The following is a 23,051-nucleotide window of genomic DNA, read 5'->3' on the forward strand; positions in this document are numbered from 1 at the left end:
CTTTTAAATTCTGTTTTGAACATATAATAGTGCTGCTCAGAAAAAAAAAGCTTTTTGGCCCACAATGCTTGTGGCAGACGTGAACAAGATAAACTTCTCATTTGCCTGCACATGATCCATATCCCTCCATTCTCTACCTATCCATGTGCCTCTCTAAAAGCACTGCAGCCTGATAGCAGTGTGTTGCAGCACCCACCCACTGACTTCTGTGTAGCAAAATAATCCTGCCCCGTGCATCTCCTTTAAATTGTGCCCTCTTGTCTGAAATTTCCACCCTGTGGAAATGCACATTAACATTACCTTACACACAATTTTAGGGACAATTTTACGTTCATACTAAGCTAATTAACCTAAAAACCTGTATGTCTTTGGAGTGTGGGAGGAAATCGAAAATCTCGGAGAATACACACGCAGGTCACAGGGAGAACATACAAACACCCGTAGTCAGGATCGAACCCGGGTCTCGGGCGCTGAAAGGCAGTAGCTCTACTGCTATGCCACCGTGCTGCCCTCCTACTATTATGTGTTTGAATCTCTTTTGAGGCACTTGCTTCCAATGTGGTTCCAATTGAAATTACAAATGAAAGCCCATTCTGAATTTTCCTATAGCTATGACACAGTCACACCACTTTTGTGCCTCTCCTCCAGTCCATAATTTTGTACTTCTATTCCTCTTTGCTTCCAACTGGAGCGATTGTACCAGTGACTTCAATAGACAATAGGTGCAGGAGTAGGCCATTCAGCTCTTCGAGCCAGCACCGCCATTCAATGCGATCATGGCTGATCACTCTCAATCAGTACCCCGTTCCTGCCTTCTCCCCATACCCCCTCACTCCGCTATCCTTAAGAGCTCTATCCAGCTCTCTCTTGAAAGCATCCAACGAACTGGCCTCCACTGCCTTCTGAGGCAGAGAATTCCACACCTTCACCACTCTCTGACTGAAAAAGTTCTTCCTCATCTCCGTTCTAAATGGCCTACCCCTTATTCTTAAACTGTGGCCCCTTGTTCTGGACTCCCCCAACATTGGGAACATGTTTCCTGTCTCTAACGTGTCCAATCCCCTAATTATCTTATATGTTTCAATAAGATCCCCCCTCATCCTTCTAAATTCCAGTGTATACAAGCCTAATTGCTCCAGCCTTTCAACATACGACAGTCCCGCCATTCCGGGAATTAACCTAGTGAACCTACGCTGCACGCCCTCAATAGCAAGAATATCCTTCCTCAAATTTGGAGACCAAAACTGCACACAGTACTCCAGGTGCGGTCTCACCAGGGCCCGGTACAACTGTATAAGAACCTCTTTGCTCCTATACTCAACTCCTCTTGTTATGAAGGCCAACATTCCATTGGCTTTCTTCACTGCCTGCTGTACCTGCATGCTTCCTTTCAGTGACTGATGCACTAGGACACCCAGATCTCGTTGAACATCCCCTCTTCTCATGATACTTCATCTTGTGATATGCTTGTCTGTATCCTTGTCAGCAAAATTATTCTCATTGTTAGCCAGTGTAATGTAAAGAATTTGAATCTTAGCTTTCCCTAACTTAACCGCGCAGTCTCAAATTGGGGTAACTGTGTGCTTCCACCTTCATAACATTGGCCCCTTCCATCCGGTTGTAATGAATGAGCTGCTTAAAGCTTCAGCTAAGTTGTCACAGCTTATTTTTGATCCACTGTTATCTCCCTCTGCATCTCCTGCACGCGTCAACCTCAGTTAACCATAATTTATTCACAAATTCGAGCTGCTCTTGCAACTGTTCCTATTGGTCTATCACTTTATAAATTCCCATGGACTCCATCTCTCTCATTGTCTCAGATTTCAAATTTGTACCATGCTTTCATATCCCTGTAACCTCCAGCCCTACAAACATCCACCTTGCTGGCTCTACATTTCTTGGACATTAAATTCCATAATTCCATCCTCCTGCTTTCTCCAACATAATTGGCAGTAGTGCCTGTGGTTGCCTTGCATCCATTTTAATATTCCTTTCCCAAGGCAAATCTAATTCTAATATCTCATGATACTTGTGTAACATTTTTGTGTCTGTTATTAATCGAGATTTCTTTGAGGAAACAGAACAGTGCTGGAGTAGCTCAGTGGGTCAGGCAGCTTCTCATGAAAATATGGACAGGTGACGTTTTGGGTTGGAACTCTTCATCAGACTGATCAGAACAGAACAGTTCTGTTACAGAACTAGTACTTTGTTATAGAAGATAGAAATAAAATGCTGGAGTAACTCAGTGGGACAGGCAGCATCTCTGGAGAGAAAGAATGGGTGACAATTATGAGATGACAATCAAATTATTTTGCTTGGGCAGCTTATAACCCAGGGGTATGAATATTGATTTCTCTAACTTCAAGTAACCCCATTATTCCCTATCTCCTCCCTCCCCCACCCAAGTCGCACCAGCTTCTCGTTCTCACCGAGCAAACAGCTAACAATGGCCTGGCTCCTTTATCATCGTTACTTTTTTAGCTATCTTTCATTCATTTGCTCTATATCTCTTTGCATCATCGTCTATATCTCTCGTTTCCCTTTCCCCTGACTCTAGTGTGAACAAGGGTCTCGACCTGAAACATCACCCATTCCTCCTCTCCAGAGATGTTGCCTGCCCCGCTGAGTTACTCCAGCATTTTGTGTCTATCTTCAGTTTAAACCACCATCTGCAATTCCTTCCGACACATACTTTGTTATACATGTTTAGGAGCTGATTGCATTGGAAGTGCCAACAGTTCTTTACGCACAAGTGGAAATCTTTAACTATTATAATCAAATGCAGTAGAGCATTTTGACCATTTAATGCTTAAGATGCATTTCAGATAATGAAGATTATATATTTTTTCATTAAGTTCCAAATCCTGCTACGTGACCCCATTTAATACTCTTGTCACACAAAAGAACTGTATCCATAATCGTATGAGCAATCTGATGGTGTAAACTGACTCCATGACGTACTGATGGGTCAATGACATCTGAAAATTCTGCACATCTTTTGGAGTGAAGAGAATCACATTAAAGCTAGAAATCTAATTTATGACTTAATGAATGTTTAAATGAGAGAGAACCGTACATCTTCCATCCTTTACATGATTGTTCTTTTCTCTCGTCAGATTCTTGAATACTGTCGTCACCTGTATGGAGTAGCTCCTGCTAGGATAACCTTTGCTTCTGATTACTGCTCACCTTGTGTGGTAAGATGACATCCTTTTCAATGAGAATGTTTATAGGCACAACTCGGTCTATGTTTCTGCCTCCTTACTCCTCTGACCCAAAGGATTGGCAAGATTATTGTTTGAGTTAACTAATAAGATACACATCTTCTGGTTACAGTTCATTTTTGGGATATAGCAACTAATAGTTCCAAGTATGTAGCCATGCTGATTTTTCTCCAGTTTGGTTATTTGGCGCAGAGTAATCCCACACAACTCTCTCTTTAAGAAACATGTAATTAATATCTTAGAAATTTCAGTACAGTCATGAAGAAGTTGCCCTTGTTAAAGAAATGGGTCTTGAAGTAAACCAATAGCAGGCCCATCCCTCCAGGCGTTTTACTGTGCACGACCAATAAAAATCTCTTAACTGCAGTCGCTCTGCTAGATAACTGATAGTCTTTCAGGAAAGCACCATTTATGGATGTAGTATAAGCACTGCCTGATGACTAGCCCACAAACGATGCAAATCAAGCATTGATTTATTGGTAGCAGGATAAAACCGAATAGCGGAGAACTTGTGTTAATGCCATCTGTGGTCATGTTTATTAGACCATGTTCCTGTTCCAGTTTCCAAATTATGAAAGGACATGGAAACATTGGCTTAAGTGTAAAAACAGATTTGCAAAGTTGTACCAGAACCACAAAATAATACTGCAGGAATGATAAAGCAGAGTGGGGCTCCTTTCCCCAGATATCAGAAGGGTGATTACAGGAGGGAGGGGGGTGGGGATGATTGAGAGATGTTTAAGGTAATAAAGTCTGCCAGGATTAATGAAATAATGGACTGTATTTTGTAGGGAAATGCTCCAAGTTTTGGTTTCCGTGTTGAGCATTAAATTCCTGAGTTTGTTGATCATTCTTGAGTGATTTTCCAACTCTGCCGATCATGTGAACAGGTAATAATTTGCAAACACTTTTATTGAGGCTTTGGTGAATCAACACCCTGTTAGGCCTGGATCATGAGCAGCAACTCCAATAAATTGTAGGGATAAAGACTGATACAAGGCTTATTTAATGCTTTGTATTAACTCAATTAAATATTTTTAAATTGTGTGATAATTGCTCTTAAATGCTAAACTTTTGATTTTGCATGTCACGGACATTCGGAATCAAAGCTGATAGGTTTGGCAGCCATCTATGCCGGTGAGCATAACTTAGCCAGTCGATCTGCTTGTATGTTGGAGCCTCGTTATATTCTGCTCACCGTTCACTATCCCACTCAATTACTGATGCTTGTTGACTTTGAAATATTGCAGGCTGTTGCCTTATCTAAATCATTGATAATTTATAAACCTTCTGATTCTGAGGACTAGGTCTACTTTTGTCACATACTGAGGTACAGCAAAATGCTTTGTTTTGCATGCTATCCAATCAAATCGGGTAACACCATACATAAATACAATCAAGCCAACCTCTAGTATAATCAGTAGAACAAATTGGAAGATACAGAATGCAGAATATAGTTCTCAGCATTGCTGAACTAATGTTCTATAGACAAAATCTAATGTCTGCAATAGAATAGAAATTAATTAGACAGTACCTTCGCTTATGGAAGAACTGTTCAGAAGCCTGATAAGAGGGGAAGAATCTGTTCCCGAGTCTGGTGGTGTGCTCTTTTGTTCTTTTTGCATGACAGGAGCAGCGGGAAGAAGGAATGACCGGGGTGGGACATGTGTAGTTTTGTGTTTTGATTGAGGCCGTGTGAAATGTAAGTGGCGTCAATGGTGGGAAGTCTGTTCTGTGTGATGTCCACAACTCTACGTCTACAACTATAATATTTCTTGCGGCGTTGGGCAGAGCTGTTACCAAACCAGGCTGTGATGCAGGCGGTATGCTTCTATGGTGCATCTGTAGAACCTTGTAACAGTCATTTGTGAACATGCTGAATTTCTTCAGTTCCCAAAGGAAGTAGCAGCACAGGTGTGAATTCATCGTTGTGTCAATATGGATGGTTCATAACAGTAGTATTAACGGCACAATATTAATGCCAAGAAACTTATTCTCCCTGTACTTGTTTGCCAGGCAATTTTCACCCCTTGCCAGTACATTACCCTCAGTGTATGCTTAAATTTAAGCGTTAACATCATCTGTGTGATATTATCAAAGGGTTTCTGAAAATCCAAGTCCTTCACATTAAGAAAAAATCAGGCAGATTTAAAGCTTCCAAAAATCCATGTAGATTTTGCCAAATCCCGTTGATATTTTCCAAGTATGTTGTCTCTTTTATAATAGCATCTAGCAGCTGACAACTGATGGGTTAAACTGATGCGTTAGTCTATAGATTCTTGCTTTTGTTTTCCCTCCCTCCTTTTGTAGATAGTGGGGTTATATTTGTCATCTTCAATCTGAGAACTATTCCATAATCTCTCGTATTCTGGTAAATGAACCAATGTTTCCACCATTTCCACAGCAACCTTTTGTATTCTGCAATGTAAATTATTGGGCTCTCTGAATTTACAGCTTTTGGAACCATTATTAAATTTAAACAGTGAATTGGGCGGCACGGTAGCGCAGCGGTAGAGTTGCTGCTTTACAGCGAATGCAGCGCCGGAGACACAGGTTCGATCCTGACTATGGGTGCTGCACTGTAAGGAGTTTGTACGTTCTCCCCGTGACCTGCGTGGGTTTTCTCCGAGATCTTCGGTTTCCTCCCACACTCCAAAGACGTACAGGTATGTAGGTTAATTGGCTGGGTAAATGTAAAAATTGTCCCTAGTGGGTGTAGGATAGTGTTAATGTACGGGGATCACTGGGCGCACGGACTTGGAGGGCCGAAAAGGCCTGTTTCCGGCTGTAGATATATGATATGATATGATATGATATGAATTCTCCACTTTTATGTAACAAACCCCTCCCTTGGCTTCCACCTATATCCCTCGATCCTGACTCCCTCCCTTCTTTACTTGTCTGACACCCTTTTCTCCCACTTTCCTATCTAGCCTTCGTCCACCCATACGCCAAATCAAACCCCTTCACCTGTATCCACCTATCACTTGCCAAGCTTTGTCTGGCTTTCACCTCTTTTCTAGCTTTCTCCCACCCACTCCCCATCACAATCCGTCTGAAGAAGGGTGTCAACCTGATACCTTGCCTGTATTGTGTCCTCCACAGATGCTGCCTGACCCGCTAAGTTACTCCAGCACTTTGTGTTTATATTTGTAAACCAGCACCTGCAGCCCCGTGTCTCTCTAAATTTTATTTCCTCACCTTGATCGGGTTCTTGGTTCCCTATTTTTGAAAGATATTTGTGACTTCTTTCATGAAATTAGAAGCATCATTTTCTTTTCTTTAATTGATTCACCAGTCTTTAATTCCCCATTTGAGTTCTCCCATAGGGAGTTGACAACTGACTACATCAACCTTTTTTTATTTTTATGTATTTATAAAATGTTTTACTAACTACTTGTATTTCCTGGATGATTACACTCATACCCTTTGCTCTCATAATCAATTTTGTTGGCCTCATTTGCTGAAATCTAAACCACTCCCAATTCTCGTTTGCTTATTTGTCTGGCAATCTTGCAACTCGTTAAATGCAATTGTCATTGCAAAATATTCCACTGCCAACATTGTGGGGCTGTCAGTGACCAGTTTGCTGGCATTTTCTGTTTCTTAAGATGTTAATACCATTATTTAAGTTCCATCATTGGTCTGTTTTCAGCTTGGGATTGTATGTAACTCGGTAGTGGTATTCTCATGTGCCTACTGTACGCATTTTCTAGAAGGCAGGGTCACAGATTTGGCAAGGAGCCTTGAGGAGTTGCTGCATTGCACATTGTAGCTGGTGTACACTGCTGCCACGGTGGAGGGAGGGAATCTTTGACTGAGAGGTTGCATACCAGTCAAGCAAATTGCTTCCTAGGTGGTGTTCAGCAGTTTGTGGAAATTTACTCATCCAGCCACGTGCAGGACACTTTGCCATCCTTTTTGGTAGGCAGGAGGTGAGTGACGTAACCCTTATAGCTGCTGTATTTATATGGTTAGTTATGTTTCTGGCCTATTATTGCTGTTACAATATTTATCGTGGCGTATTTAGTAATTGAAATGTGGTTAAATATGCCCATTTGCATTTGTGTATTGTGACTGTCATTTGTCACTTAACAGCCTGTGCCAGTACTTGCCCAAGTCTTCCTGCATGCAGGTATAGATCTCTACAACATCTGAAGTGGTTATCAACATGGTAACATGGTTTTGCTTTACTATTCACATTGTAGGTTCTGTATAATCTGCAAGTGCTTGAGATGTTCAGCAGGTTAGGCAGTATCTGTGGAGGGAGAAACAGTTAACATTGCAGGTCGGTGGTCTTTCATCATAATGATAACCAGAACACACTTGACAAAGTATACAACATAAAAGTTTATTTCTAATTTGTGTTGGAGCAGGGTAAAACAATACAAGGACAAAATTAATCACTCTTTATCTGAATGCATGTGTAATGAATTAATGGTACAAATAAAAATAAATTGGAATATCTAATAGCCATCTCTGAGACTTGGTTGGAAAGTGACCATGGCTGCAACATAAATATTCCTGGATGTGTAACTTTAGAAATGATCAAAATGGACAAGAAAAATATATATTTTTTTAAAGGATGTACGGTAGAGATTAAGAATCTTGATTCAGAAAATCAAAGTAGAATGATGTTTGGTGGGGGGGTTGGGGGGAAGAAGCTGGGAAAGAGGTGAGGGCAGGACAAAGCCTGACAGGAGTTGGTGGATGCAGATGAGGGGAGTATTTTATTGGCAAATGGTTGGAACATTTGTCAAAGAGCAGCAGGAATTGCAGGGGAGCAGTGATCGAGGGTATCACAAACCTCCTGTCGAAGAGTAGAAAGAGAACGTCAAAACAGCAATAGTCAATAGTCGTTTATTTGTCACACACATAAATGTGTAGTGAAATGAAATATTACCCGCAGTTGAAACACTAAGACCAATAAGAATAATCAATAAAAATGCAATAACACATACAGTCATACACTAACACCAAACAAAAGAAATATCCATCACAGTGAGTCTCTCTCCTCCAGTCCCTTTCACTGTGATGGAAGGCCAGAATGTCTTTTCTCTTCCCTGCCGTCTTCTCCCGAGGTCAGGCTGTTGAACTTGCCACGTCGGGGCGGTCGGGGCTCCCGACATTGGAGCGCCGCGCCGGACGGTGAAAGGTCCACAGCCTATTTCAGGCCGCGCCGGACGGTGAAAGGTCCGCGGCGGGCCGACCCAAGCCCCGCGATTCGGGGCGGGCGAACACGCTGCCTCTGCCGCTGCCGGAGCTCCCGATGTCGGCCCCCACCCAGGGGCCTGCGGGCTTCCGACGTCCACGCGGCCTGCGCCGGAGCCTCCGGAGACGAGTCGCAGCCGCTCCCGCAGCATCCGAAGGCGGCCAGCGCCGCAGGTGGTGAGTCCGGGCCGCGGGCTCTGCGAACCAGAGCCCCAGGTGGTCCCAGGTGCATGGCCGTTGGTAGGTCGCAACGGGAACGGGGACACGACACAGAAACAAAGGTCGCGTCTCCGTTCGGGAGAGAGAATTTTTTACAGTTCCCGTTCCCTCCCACCCCCTCCCCCCCACATAACATATAAACCCTACACCATATTAAAACTATAATTCATACAAAAACAACAAAAAACACAAAAGACAAACGTTCTGCAGGCAAGCCGCAGCTGCGACGGCAGCGCAGTTAAGTTTAGTGATACAGTGTGGAAACAGGCCCTTCGGCCCACTGAGTGCATTATCGACTAGCAGTCCCCGCACATTAACACTACCGTACACACACGAAGGACAATTTTACATCAAGGAATGGTGGGACTGTCGTACGTTGAAAGACTGGACCGACTGGGCTTGTATACTCTGGAATTTAGAAGGATGAGAGGGGATCTTATTGAAACTTATAAGATTATTAAGGGATTGGACATGCTAGAGGCAGGAAACATATTCCCGGTGTTGGGGGAGTCCCGAACCAGGGGCCACAGTTTAAGAATAAGGGGTAGGCCATTTAGAACGGAGATGAGAAAGAACATTTTCACTCAGAGAGTTGTGAAGCTTGTGGAATTCTCTGCCTCAGAAGGCAATGGAGGCCAATTCTCTGGATGCTTTCAAGAGAGAGTTAGATGGAGCTCTTAATGATAGCGGAGTCAGGGGATATGGAGAGAAGGCAGGAACGGGGTACTGATTGTGCATGATCAGCCATGATCACGGTGAATCATGCTCGAAGGGCTGAATGGCCTACTCCTGCACCTATTGTCTATTATCTACATTTATATCATGCCAATTAAGCTACAATCCTGTACGGTTTTGGAGTGTGGGAGGAAAATGAAGATCTCGGAGAAAAGCCACGCATGTCACGGGGTGAACGTATAAACCTCGCACAGACAAGCACCCATAGTCAGGATCGAACCTGGGTATCTGGCGCTGTAAGGATGTAGCTCTGCCGTTACACCACGGTGCTGCCCATAGCTTGAGATTTCACAATGGAGCAGTAAAGGAACTGCAGATGATGTTTATTTTAAAAACGCACAGTTGTAGTGGGCCAAGTAGGCCAAAATAACGACAAGTAGGCAAGGTTAACGAAAGCGTGTTTACTGTATCTCTGGAACTCCAAAAGGGAATGAGAGTCATGCGGTCCTTGACCTTTATACTCCCGGCCGAAGTCCGCCTCCTTGGCTCGACCCATTCCCGTGCCGAGGGGTCGTGAGTGGTATGGCCCGACCCTCGGGAGCCGCCACAGGACCCCCCCCCAGAACCAGAGGCACGAAGCGCACCGGTGGTCGCACTAGTCGACCGAACCGTGTACGGTACCCGTCCGACGGGGGGTCTGGCGGGGGCTCAGCTGAAGGGACAACCGGGGGGGCTGGCGGGGGCAGAGAAGGGGGTACAAATACCGGTCGAGATGAGGGGATCGGCGGGTGCGGTGTTGGAGGCACTTGTAAAGGGGGGCGCCCGCGCGGCCGAGGCTGTGCAACCCGCACCGGCTGGTCAATGTCCAAGTGCGCTGGCTTGAGGCGATTAATTGACACGGCCTCCGGTCGGCCCCCCATGTCCAACACAAAAGTTGTCTCACCGTGCTTCAGCACCTTGAAAGGGCCCTCATAAGGTCTCTGAAGCTGTGCTCGATGTGCGTCGCGGCGGAGAAAAACGTAGGCACAATCTCGAAGGGCCAATGGGACGTGCGGGTGGAACGTCCCATGGTGAGACGTAGGGACGGGTGCCAGTTTTCCCACTCGCTCACGAAGGCGCTGTAGGGTGGACGAGGACGGTTCCTGCTGCCCCGGCGATGAGGGCACGAACTCCCCGGGCACGGTGAGCGGCGACCCGTAGACGAGCTCGGCTGATGACGTTGCGAGGTCCTCCTTGGGTGCCGTCCGGATGCCTAATAAGACCCACGGCAGTGCGTCCATCCAATCGGGGCCGGAGAGTCGTGCCTTCAACGCAGCCTTGAGCTGCCGGTGGAACCTCTCCACCAGGTCGTTAGCCTGCGGATGGTACGCCGTGGTGTGGTGAAGCCGAACCCCTAACAGCTCAGCCATGGCTGACCACAACTCAGAGGTGAACTGTGGTCCCCGGTCTGATGTAAGGTCCACCGGCACCCCAAAGCGTGCGATCCAATTTGCAGCCAACGCTCGAGCACACGTGGCCGTGGACGTGTCGGTCAATGGTATGGCCTCTGGCCACCGGGTGAACCTGTCAACCACCGTGAGGAGGTGAGTAATGCCCCTCGAAGTCGGGAGGGGACCCACAATGTCCACGTGCAGGTGGTCAAATCGGCGGTTTGGCAGACCGATTTGCTGGAGAGGCGCCCGGACGTGGCGCTGGATCTTCGCCGTCTGGCACGCGACGCAGGTGCGGGCCCAATTGCCAACCTGCTTGCGGAGACCGTGCCACATGAACCGTGTGGCCACCAGTGCGACTGTCGTCCGGATGGATGGGTGAGCCAACCCGTGGATTACATCGAAAATCCGCCTGCGCCAGGCAGCAGGCACGATGGGGCGTGGTTGGCCCAATGACACGTCGCACAAAATTGTCGCTCCATTGGGGCCGAGAGGGACATCCTCAAGGCGGAGGCCGGAGATGGCAGTCCGGTAGGCGGGTATCTCGTCGTCCACCAGTTGAGCCACCGCCAGGGCTGAATAGTCAATGCCAGGCGCCACATCCAAAACCACCTCGACGGCGGGGCGCGACAACGCGTCGGCCACCCGGTTTTCTTTCCCCTCCACGAAACGGATGGAGGTTGTGTACTCTGAAATGTACGCCAACTGACGCTGTTGTCGGGCGGACCACGGGTCTGCAACCTTCGTGAAGGCGAAAGTTAGTGGCTTGTGGTCCGTGAATGCTGTGAACGGACGTCCCTCCAGAAAGTAGCGGAAGTGACGTACCGCCTGGTACAGGGCCAGGAGCTCGCGGTCAAATGCACTATACTTTTTCTGGGCGCTGGTAAGGTGTCGGCTGAAAAAGGCCAGGGGACACCAACCCCTGTCTGTCAGTTGTTCCAGCACGGCGCCGATAGCTACCTCTGATGCGTCCACTGTAAGGGCCGTCGGGGCATTTTCCCGTGGGTGGACGAGCAGCACAGCCCGAGCCAGGGCCTCCTTTGCGCCATCGAAAGCCGTCGCCGCCTCATCGGTCCACGCAATGTCCTTACGTCCGCCTGCCAGAAGATGATACAGCGGCTCCATGATGTGGGCCGCAGATGGCAAAAAACGGTGGTAAAAAGCCACCATGCCCACGAATTCCTGCAGGCCACGTAACGAGAAGGGACGGGGAAACCGGCGGATGGCCTCAACTTTGTCCGGCAGAGGAACCGCACCCTGCGAAGCCACGCGGTGGCCGAGGAAATCGATGGTTTCCACGCCGAACTGGCACTTGGCGATGTTGATAGCCAAGCCGTGCTCACTCAGCCTTTGAAACAGCTGTCGAAGGTGGGCACAGTGCTGCTTCCGCGAGCGGCTGGCTATCAATATGTCATCGAGGTACACAAATATGAAGTCCAGCCCACGACACACGCCATCCATCAGGCGCTGAAATGCCTGCGCCGCGTTTTTGAGGCCGAATGGCATGCGCACGAACTCATACAGGCCAAACGGTGTGATGATCGCCGTCTTTGGTACGTCGTCCGGATTGACGGGGATCTGGTTGTAACCCCGCACCAGATCCACTTTGGAGAATATAGTAGCCCCGGCGAGGTGGGCGTTGAAATCCTGAATGTGGGGTACGGGGTATCGGTCCGCCGTGGTAGCGGCGTTCAGTCGCCGATAATCCCCGCAAGGCCGCCAGCCACCGCTTGCCTTGGGGACCATGTGAAGTGGGGACGCCCATGGACTGTTCGATGGTCGAACGATCCCCAAGGATTCCATGTCGCGGAATTCCTGCCGCGCCAGACGCAATTTATCCGGCGGAAGTCGGCGCGCTCGTGCGTGGAGGGGTGGGCCGGTCGTGACGATGAAATGCACCACCCCATGCTTGGGGTTTGACGTACGAAATTGCGGCGCCGTGATGTCCGGGAATTCCGCCAGGATTCGAGCATAGGTGGATTCGACCGATGACAGCGGTCGAGCAACAGGACAGACCAACCCTAATGTAATGGGCTGCATTGTTGCACTGTGGACCAATTGCTGCCTCCTGACATCCACCAGGAGGGAATGCGCCCGCAAAAAGTCCGCCCCGAGCAACGGTTGTGAGACGTCGGCCACGGTGAACTGCCAAGTAAAGTGGCAAGAGCCGAAGGTGATCTTCACCGTGCGCACGCCATAGGTGCGAATGCTGGTTCCATTCGCAGCGGTGAGGGCGGAACCGCGCTTCCCAGAATGAATGTCCTGCATCGAAGGAGGCAGCACGCTCAACTCTGCCCCGGTATCCACAAGAAAACGATTACCCGAAACCCGATCCCAAGCAAAAAGGCGGTGAATCTGGCCGGCCGCCGCGGGGTCTACTGGCAGCCGGCCACAGCGTTTCCCGGATACGTGCATGGCAGGCGGCATCGTCGGGCTGCAGCACCCCAGCGCTGGTGGTAATAACACCAGTTCTTAACCAAGGTGTTGTCTGAAGCCTGCTGTCGTTGAAAAGCAGGTGCAGTACCTGCGGCTGCCGCCGGGGGAGCCCGTGCAGGCCTCCGGGGCGCAGGTTTGACTCCTTCCACAGCCGCCCCTCCCGACCAGGCTATTTCGGGCGCTGCCGGAGTGACGCGCAGCGTCATGACGTCATCACTGCGCGCCGCCCAAAGGGCGTCTGCACGCCTGCCGAGGGCCTGGAGATCATCAAAAGGCCCTTCACTGAGCTGCATGCGAATGTCGGACGGCAGTAAGTGGAGAAATACATAGTCAAAAAGAAGGCAAGGTTTGTGACCGTCCAGCAACGCGAGCATGTCACTAAGCAGCGCGGATGGGCGCCGGTCGCCCAGGGGAGGCATTTGGAGGATTCTTTTAGCCCGCTCCATTCTCGGGAGCCGGTAAGTTTCCAGCAATAGATCTTTAAGCGCCTTGTATTTACCTTGGGTCGGTAAGTCGGCGAGGAACTCGGTTACCCGCTGGACCGTGTCCTGGTCCAGGGCTCCAACCAGGTAGAAAAACCGTGTATCATCTGACCGGATGGATTTGAGCTGGAAATATACCTCAGCTTGCTGGAACCAGACGTGGGGTCGGTGGGTCCAAAAGGTAGGGAGGGCTACAGAAATTGCCTCGATAGCCGGTGTAGCGCCCTCGGACAGCGAGGCGAAGGCTGAGCCCCATGTCTTGTCCATTTTTCTATAATGGACCGTTCGGGGTCACCAATGTAGTGGGCCAAGTAGGCCAAAATAACGACAAGTAGGCAAGGTTAACGAAAGCGTGTTTACTGTATCTCTGGAACTCCAAAAGGGAATGAGAGTCATGCGGTCCTTGACCTTTATACTCCCGGCCGAAGTCCGCCTCCTTGGCTCGACCCATTCCCGTGCCGAGGGGTCGTGAGTGGTATGGCCCGACCCTCGGGAGCCGCCACACAGTGCTGGAATGGCGGTGGGTGAGGCGACATCTTTGGAGAATGTGGATAGGTGACGTTTTGGGTTAGGATGATTCTTCAGACTGGTGGAGGGGAAGTGTTCTAAATCAGTGTGTCCATGAAGCATACAGGTGAGAAGAATAATTAGTGATCTGGAAGATCTAAGAAGACTTTGGGGAACTGTGAAAGTGTGTAGTTTTTCATATATAGTTTGAAAACTATTCGGATGGATACAGGAACCAGTGTTTTGTATTTAAATAACCTATTAAGCTGTAAGCTGTGATTTATTAATGATAAATTGGGAACCACATCAAAAGAATAAATAGTAAAAAAGCAGTAGCTAACTTTTAAGGAACTAATGCACAGTTTACAAGTTATATAAACCTATTAAGCCAAAACAGCAGCAGGAAAAGTATCCATATGTAGCCATCAAGAGAAACATTTTTGTATGTCTTTTTCGGTATGTGAATGTCGATAACAAGGCATTTGGTGCATTTGGATAGCAGTAAAAGGATAAGTCCACATCAGCATGGATTTATGAAAGGAAAATCATGCTTGACTAATCTGGAATTTATTGAGGATGTGACAAGTTAAATGGATGAAGGGGAGCCAGTGGATGTGTATCCAGACTTTCAGAAAGCCTTTGATAAGGTCCCACACGGGAGATTGGTGAGCAAAATTAGAGCACATGGTATTGGGAGTAGGGTGTTGACATGGATAGTAAATTGGTTGGCAGACAGGAAGCAAAGAGTAGGAGTAAACTGGTCCTTTTCAGAATGGCAGGCAGTGGCGAGTGGAGTGCCGCGAGGCTCGGTGTTGGGGCTGCAACTGTTTACCATATATATTAATGATTTGGAAGAGGGAATTAGAAGCAACACTAGCAAGTTTGCGGATGACACAAAGCTGGGTGGCAGTGTGAACTGCGAAGAGGATGTTAGAAGATTGCAGGGTGACTTGGACTGGTTGAGTGAGTGGGCAGATGCAGTATAATGTAGATTTAAAAAAAAGGAGGCAGATTATTATCTCAATGGTGTCAGATTAAGTAAAGGGGAAGTGCAACGAGGCCTTGGTGTCCTTGTACACCAGTCAGTGAAAGTAAGCATGCAGGTGCAGCAGGCCGTGAAGAAAGCTAATGGCATGTTGGCCTTCATAACGAGAGGACTTGAGTATAGGAGTAATGAGGTTCTTCTGTAGTTGTATAGGGCCCTGGTAAGACCACATCTGGAGTATTGTGTACAGTTTTGGTCTACTAATTTGAGGAAGGACATCTTTGTAATTGAGGCAGTGCAGCGTAGGTTCACGAGATTGATCCCTGGGATGGCGGGACTGTCATATGAGGAAATATTGAAAAGACCAGGCTTGTATTCACTGGAATTTAGAAGGATGAGAGGGGATTTATAGAGACATATAGATTTATTAAAGGACTGGACAAGCTAGATGCAGGAAAAATGTTCCCAATGTTGGGCGAGTCCAGAACTAGGGGCCACAGTCTTAGAATAAAGGGGAGGCCATTTAAAATTGAGGTGAGAGGGAACTTTTTCACCCAGAGAGTTGTGAATTTGTGGAATTCTCTGCCACAGAGGGCAGTGGAGGCCAAATTACTGGATGGATTTAAGGGAGAGTTAGATAGAGCTCTAGGGGCTAGTGGAATCAAGGGATATGGGGAGAAGGCAGGCACGGGTTATTGATTGTGAATGATCAGCCAAGATCACAATGAATGGCGGTGCTGGTTCGAAGGGCCGAATGGCCTACTGCACCTATTTTCTATGTTTCCATGTTTCTAAAGCCATCTTTTATTACCCTTCCTAATTATCTTTAAGAAAGTGTTGGTGTGCCATCATCTTGAATTGCCAGTGTGTCTGCAGAAGGTACTCCTGTAGTTCGGTTAGATCGGGGAATCCAGCATTTAGACCTGGCACAGTGGACCAATGATGTCTCCAAGTCAAGGTGGCTTGGAGGTGAATCTGCAATTGTCGTATTCCCATGCAGGAAATGTCTGATGTTAGAGGTTGTGGGTTTGGGTGATGCTATAGGAATAATGTGTGAGCAATTGCCAGTGTTACACTTTGCAACCACATTACTCTTTTATGTCCTGATGAAGACAATATAAATTCAAGATAAGCATTATTTTTGCTGCCAACTCTTTTGTCTCTTTCCATCCACAATTCCTGCCCCCATTTTAAGTTCATTTCCACCTTACGGTTGATTATTTTATATTCCAATGTAAGTGGTTTTGATTTTTTCCAGAAGGTATTCGGGAGATGTTTATGTTTGGAAAGTTATTATAGGAATAGGCAAAAGTGAGCGTTCCTAGGGAGGGTGGGTATGAAGGATATTTAGAGCTCAAAAAATGCAAAGTTCAAGCGAGCGCTGGTAATACAGTGTCAAGAAGACCAAAAAAGGCAATTTATTCAGAAAATGCTGGAGTAACTCAGCAGGTCGGGCAGCATCTCGGGACAGAAGGAATGGGTGACGTTTCGGGTCGAGACCCTTCTTCAGTCTGATGTCAGGGGGGGGCGGGACAAAGGAAGGATATAGGTGGAGACAGGAAGATAGAGGGAGATCTGGGAAGGAGGAGGGGAAGGGAGGGACAGAGGAACTATTTAAAGTTGGAGAAGTCGACGTTCATACCACCGGGCTGCAAACTGCCCAGGTGAAATATGAGGTGCTGTTCCTCCAATTTCCGGTGGGCCTCACTATGGCACTGGAGGAGGTCCATGACAGAAAGGTCAGACTGGGAATGAGAGGGGGAGTTAAAGTGCTCGGCCACCGGGAGATCAGTTTTGTTAATGCGGACCGAGCGCAGGTGTTCAGCGAAGCGATCGCCGAGCCTGCGCTTGGTTTCGCCGATGTAAATAAGTTGACATCTAGAGCAGCGGATGCAATAGATGAGGTTGGAGGAGGTGCAGGTGAACCTTTGTCTCACCTGGAAAGACTGTTTGGGTCCTTGGATGGAGTTGAGGGGGGAGGTAAAGGGACAGGTGATGCGTCTCGTGCGGTTGCAGGGGAAAGTGCCCGGGGTTGGGGTGGTTTGGGTAGGAAGGGACGAGTGGACCAGGGAGTTACGGAGGGAACGGTCTCTGCAGAATGCAGAGAGGAGAGGGGATGGGAAGATATGGCCAGTGGTGGGGTCCCGTTGTAGGTGACCAAAAAAGGCAAACGGTTTGAGTTGGAGCTTGAAAGGCTCTACAATAAATGTTTGTGCTTTTCATCGTAACCACTGCTGGAATATGTGGGAGGTGTAAGGAGAGCCTCTCGAGATGGGAGAGAAGAATTGACTTATTGGGCTCCAAGGATTTGTGGCTTAATGAGAGAGTGTTTTGGATAAGAATATGAAGAATCAAGATATTGGCAGAAAACGTTGTTTAGGTTTTTATGAACTGTTCAAATTGCCATTAATGTCAAGGATTTGGGGTTATTTTGCAAGTTCTGTGGTCAGGAACTTCTCTTTTGTGCTCTTGATATTTATCCACATCCACTCTCTTTTGTGTATGTTCCTAAATCTTAAAAATCCCTTTAAAATCTGTACAAGGCTATCTCTACAGCATCTTTCAAGCACATTACCTCTACCCTAAATCTTGGTTAATCCTGAATTGGAAATATATTTCTTTATCACTGGACCTAAACTGTCATGCTCCCTCCCAAAAAAATAATATTTTTGAAGCACCTTCAACAGAAGGACTATCATTTAAGGAATTAAGGCATTGGTAATTAATGTTGGCTTGACTAGCTGTGCTCAGATAAAGACCAAGTTTGTTGGATTATATTTACATTGTATGAACATCTAATGAATTTGCACTTTTCTTGTTGAATTGAGAATCTTAGTCAAACAGCACTGAAACGGGTCCTACGGTTCAATTCATCCATACCTACCAAGATTTCCTATCTCCGCTAGTCGCATTTTTTACCCATATCTCTTTAAACCGTTCCTATCTGTGTACCAGGCTAAATGTCCTTTTAATTCTGTCTCAACTACCTCCTCTGATCGTTTGTTTCCAACGCCCTAAGTGAAAAAGTTGTCCACTTGGTTCCTATTAGATCTTTTCCCTATCACCTTAAACCTATGTCCTCTGGATTTCCCTACTCTGAGTACATAACTGCTTTCACCCTTCTATTCCACTCACGATTTTATACACTTCTATAAGATCACCCCTCGGTCTCTTGCACTCCTATAATAATAAATATAATAATATAATAAGGAATAAAGTCTTGGCCTGCCCAACCTCTCCCAATAGCTCAGGAACCTTGTAAATCCCTGCTCCCTTTAAGCTTAATGACATCCAGCCTATAGCAGAGTGACTAAAACTGAACACAATATTCCAAAAAAGCCTGGCCAACATCTTCTATAACTGTAACATAGCATCCGGACATATACTCAATACCCTGTCTGATGAAGACCAAAGACCAAGCCACCTTTATCATCCTTTATAACTGTGACGCCACTTTCAAGGAACTATGTACCTGTGCTCCTAGATTCTCCACTCAACAACACACCCCGGGACCGCACTATTCACTGTGAAGGTCCTTACTGGATGTGTAATGTGGTTTTTGAAGCTTATGTCCATTAATAAAATTAATTCTGGAGTGAAATGCCATTCAAACTCACTGAATGTGGCACTAAACCAGTCTTGCTCTAGAATAGCTGATGTGTAAATTGGACTGCTGTCATGTTGGAGGAGAGGGTGTTTTTCTTAAGTTGAGTGAAATGTGTAAAGTAGCAGCCTTTACCCAGGTATGCAGTGTACTTGCAATATAGGATTATTTGGTGAGGAAACAGTGGTATTGGCTGGCCATCAACCAACTATTGATGTGAAACTGCAACGTCTATGCCATAGTGTTTCAATTACTCATCTAATACTAAAATATTGTGGGAATATTTACCTCCACCACTCCTACGGGCAGTGAGTTCCAGATTTCAGTCATGCTCTGGGTGAAAGAATTCTTCCTCAAATCCCCTCTCAATTATGTGACCCGTAACATAAACCTATGCTCTCAAGTTTTAGACACTTCTACTTTCCAGACCAGTTTCCTTATCTACATCCCTCACAATTTTTCATGCCTCAATCAGGTCATCCCTCCGCTTTCAGTGTTCCAAAGAAAACCAAACTCAGTTTATCTAGTTTCTCCTCTCACTGAATAGTGAAAGGCCTGGAAACTGGATGTGGAGAGGATGTTTCCACTAGTGGGAGACTCTAGTACCAGAGGGCACAACCTCAAAATAAAAGGACAAACCTTTAGAAAGGAGATACTGAAATTTTTCTTTAGTAAGAGAGTGGTGAATCTGTGGAATTCTTTGCCACGGACGGCATGGAGGCCATGTCATTGGGTATTTTTAAGGTGGAGATTGACAGATTTTTGATTAGTAAGGGTGTCAAAGGTTATAGGGAGAAGGCAGGAGAATAGCATTTAGAGGGAAAAATAGATCAACCATGATTGAAAGGTGATGTAGACTCGATGGGCCGAATGGCCTTATTCTGCTTCTATGAACCTATAAGCTGAAATCCTCCACCCTGGGTAATATTCTGATAAATCGCCTCTGTGCCCACTCATGTGATCACATCCTTCCTATGATTGCTACCAAATCCTGTAATGTGGGACTAAGGACTGCACATACTGCTCAACTGTGCCTAATTCTTTTAATATAGTTGTTCCATAATGGTCTTTTATATGCTGTGCTGGCTTATAACTGCATATATCTGGTATGCTGCCTTCACCATCTTATCTCCCTGTTTTACTATCTTCAAGGATACTTGAATGTGTACACCAAGGTCCCTCTTGGGATCCTAGTTTTTTTGGTGTATATTCTAATTGTATTAGTCTGCCTAAAATATAATGTAGATTTCTCAGGGTCAAATTCCGTAGTACATTTCTCTGCCCATCTATTGATCAATAATTAATATTCCATAGCCAAATACTACTCTCCTATTTGTCAACAACACCAGCAATCGTGTTACCTGAGAAATTACAAATCATGCCCGTTGTACTCGTTCAGCTTTTTATTGTATATCATAAACAACACAAGTCCCAGTGCCAATCCCTATGGTGCAGTCTTGGAATCACAAAAACAATCATCACTCTCCACCTCGAGCCAATCTCTGAGGCAATTTGGTAAATTGCCTTGGATCCCAGGGGCTCTTAATTTTGCACCAATTCTCCATGTCAAGGGCCTGATTGACAACAACTGGGATTACATCAAACACATTGACCACAATGACACATTTGGTCACTTTCTCTCAAAATCCAATCAAATTAGTCAAACAAAACCAGCTTTTTAAAAAAAAAACCTGCTTTATTTTTGAATTTTAGGATTTTTTTAGTTAACATTTTAATGATATTTTAGGACTTGCTTATGAAAGTAGCGATTACAAGGTACATGGTGTAGAATTACTTTTTGCAGGAGGGAGACTACTGACATGTTTGTCTTCATGTATCGAGTCCTCTGGCTGCTGCTATGAACAATGATATTTCTACAATGGTGTCTCCAACAGTGGCTTCTGTGTTGAATCCCCAGACCATTCTCAAATGATAATGCAGTATTGTTCATTATGATATGTCTGCCAGACCCTTCACGTGTAAATTATACCTGTCATTAAAAAAAATTCCAATATGTAAATGTGACTCTATAATTTCCTCGCCGCTAACGTTGTACTCGCTGGTCTATAATTAACTGACTTGTACCTGACGCTCTTGTTGAATAAAGGTATTATTGTTCTCCAGTCATCCAGCAACTATGGCCAGTGAAGATATAAACATTTCTGAAGTCTCGGCAAAGCCCTTGTCCTACACCAGTCTGGGATGTTGTCATTCGGTCATGGGAGGTTTATTTTATCTGTTTATTTACAATAAGATGTCTAATAACTTCCTTAGTGAGAATTTGTTATAGAGTTCCACCATCTCCCTCTCTAAATTTTCTAACTGCAATGTCTTGCTCCATATTGATGACATTAAATATTCATTTAACAATTCGTTTCTGGCCCCATACAAGGATTTTCATTTTGGTCCCTAATGGACCCTACTTTACTAATTTGGTAATTTTGTGTCTTTATTCTGATAGCAGATGGATGGAATTACAGTTTAGTTAGTTGTGATCAAACTCAAGAACATTCAATTTTTGGCTTAATTAGCAGAATAAATCTCATTTCCAGTCTGATATATTCCACCATGCAAGAGACCAAAGAAAGCAGAAAACACCATTTCTTCTTCATTAGCAACTCTTGTAGGTAGTGCAGGTAACAGACCAAGTAAACTTGGGAGGAGATTACTTGGGAAGAAGGGGCCAATATTGGGGGAAATGGATCAGCAGGAAGGAGTTGGTGGGAGGGAGTTGGAGATGGGATTGTTGGTCTTGGGGAGAGAAAATAGAAAGGGCAGGAGAACTAGAACATCGTCTTGGGTGGGAGGGACAGGCTTGGACACATGGCATGTAGGTGGTTCAGATAAATCAGAGATTGGGTAATGTTGTTCAGAGGGATTTGGATATCCGTGTTTGGAATTCATTGAAAGTGTGATTAGTACAGCAGGTAGTATGTTGGCTTTTTATCACGAGAGAAGTGTAATACGGTAGGACATAGTGTATTTATATAGGACTTTTTTTGACAGAATCTGGAATATTGTGTGCTGTTTTAGATGCCTTTTCTGAAAGGTATAAGCTTGATATTAAGTGCAGTGAGCATTCTTTTGACTTGCTCTAGGGATGGCAGGTTTTGTGTAGGAGGTTGGATATCCTTGGTTCACTCTATTTAGGTCTTAGTAGGCCTTCTGCTGTGTGTAATCATTGAATGAGCCATCACACCTGTGTTTACTGCGAAACATTTGGCTGGCTTTTTCATTACTCGAATGACCATTCCATTGTTTTTGTTGGCATAGTGAGAGGTGATGATTCAAACAGGTGATGCGTTGCTTGCGTACAGCTGCTTATAAGGGCTGTGACTTTGATATTGGGAGCTTAATCTTGAAATTTAACCCAGAACATTTATAGCTATAAAAATTCAGAAGAGATTATGGTGCCAACTGAAGGAGGAACAGCTGCAGGCATTTTGAACAACTAGTTCCTCTGAGAAGGTCAAAACTGTTGTGTCTCATCTCTGAGATGTTGGATTCTTGCTCCACATTCAGAAATAGAAGATTGTCATATAACCTGTTTTGAGATTGTTGTGTTAGTGATATTGCTCATGGGTAAGAACATGGAACAGAATACTCTAATGCAGTTAGATATGATCTTGTACATGGCAGCACCTCCGGGAGGGGATGACATTGCCTGGATTTGGTAATTAAATTACAGGCTCATTGCATGGTTCCCTCTTTTATACGGACAAGAAAGACTTGCAAGACTTTGAAGTCCTAAAGTGTTTATGGTCAATTATCTGAATAAGAAATAGAAGCAAGAGTCACCTGCTTGAGCTATTCACAAGCTCATCTTCTGCAGTTCACTGATGATAACTGATACGATTCTGATTTTCCTGTTTAATTTCTCATAACCTTTGCCTTTCCAAAGTTCAGATTCCATCCTTTGCGGCCTCTCCAGCTCCCATGGTTTTGGACTCACGGATTCATGGCACTGGAGATAAGAATTTCCTCCTCTTTTATCTTACATAATAGATGACTTATCCAGAATCTAACCCTCTAATTCTGGATTTCCCCACATGGAGAACAATTTCTCAGCACTGCAATTTCCTCAGAATCTTGTTTTGATAAGATCACCTCTCATTCTAACTTCAACCTGTTCAGTGATTCCTTATAAAACATTCCATTCTATTAGGGATCAAAATAACCAAAGAAAATTAAAGTAACCTGTCTCAATGACGACCGCTCAAAAATTCGACCATAATCAAATGCTTTGAAAGATTGGTAGTGGACCAGATGTGGTCATTA

At 45.6% G+C, this 23,051-nt stretch overlaps 1 protein-coding gene across 3 annotated transcripts in view; it reads left to right on the forward strand.

Annotated features, from left to right (window-relative positions):
* thrap3b (thyroid hormone receptor associated protein 3b) overlaps positions 1-23,051 on the forward strand; it is a 113,518-nt gene that overhangs the window by 39,112 nt on the left and 51,355 nt on the right. For all 3 annotated transcript variants that reach the window (XM_078423348.1, XM_078423350.1, XM_078423349.1), the window contains exon 3: positions 3,117-3,197. The gene's annotated coding sequence lies outside the window, so the exon portion shown is untranslated. The remainder of the gene's footprint in view (positions 1-3,116; positions 3,198-23,051) is intronic.

This window comes from Rhinoraja longicauda, chromosome 27, assembly GCF_053455715.1.
Source record: "Rhinoraja longicauda isolate Sanriku21f chromosome 27, sRhiLon1.1, whole genome shotgun sequence".
Taxonomy (NCBI): domain Eukaryota; kingdom Metazoa; phylum Chordata; class Chondrichthyes; order Rajiformes; family Arhynchobatidae; genus Rhinoraja; species Rhinoraja longicauda.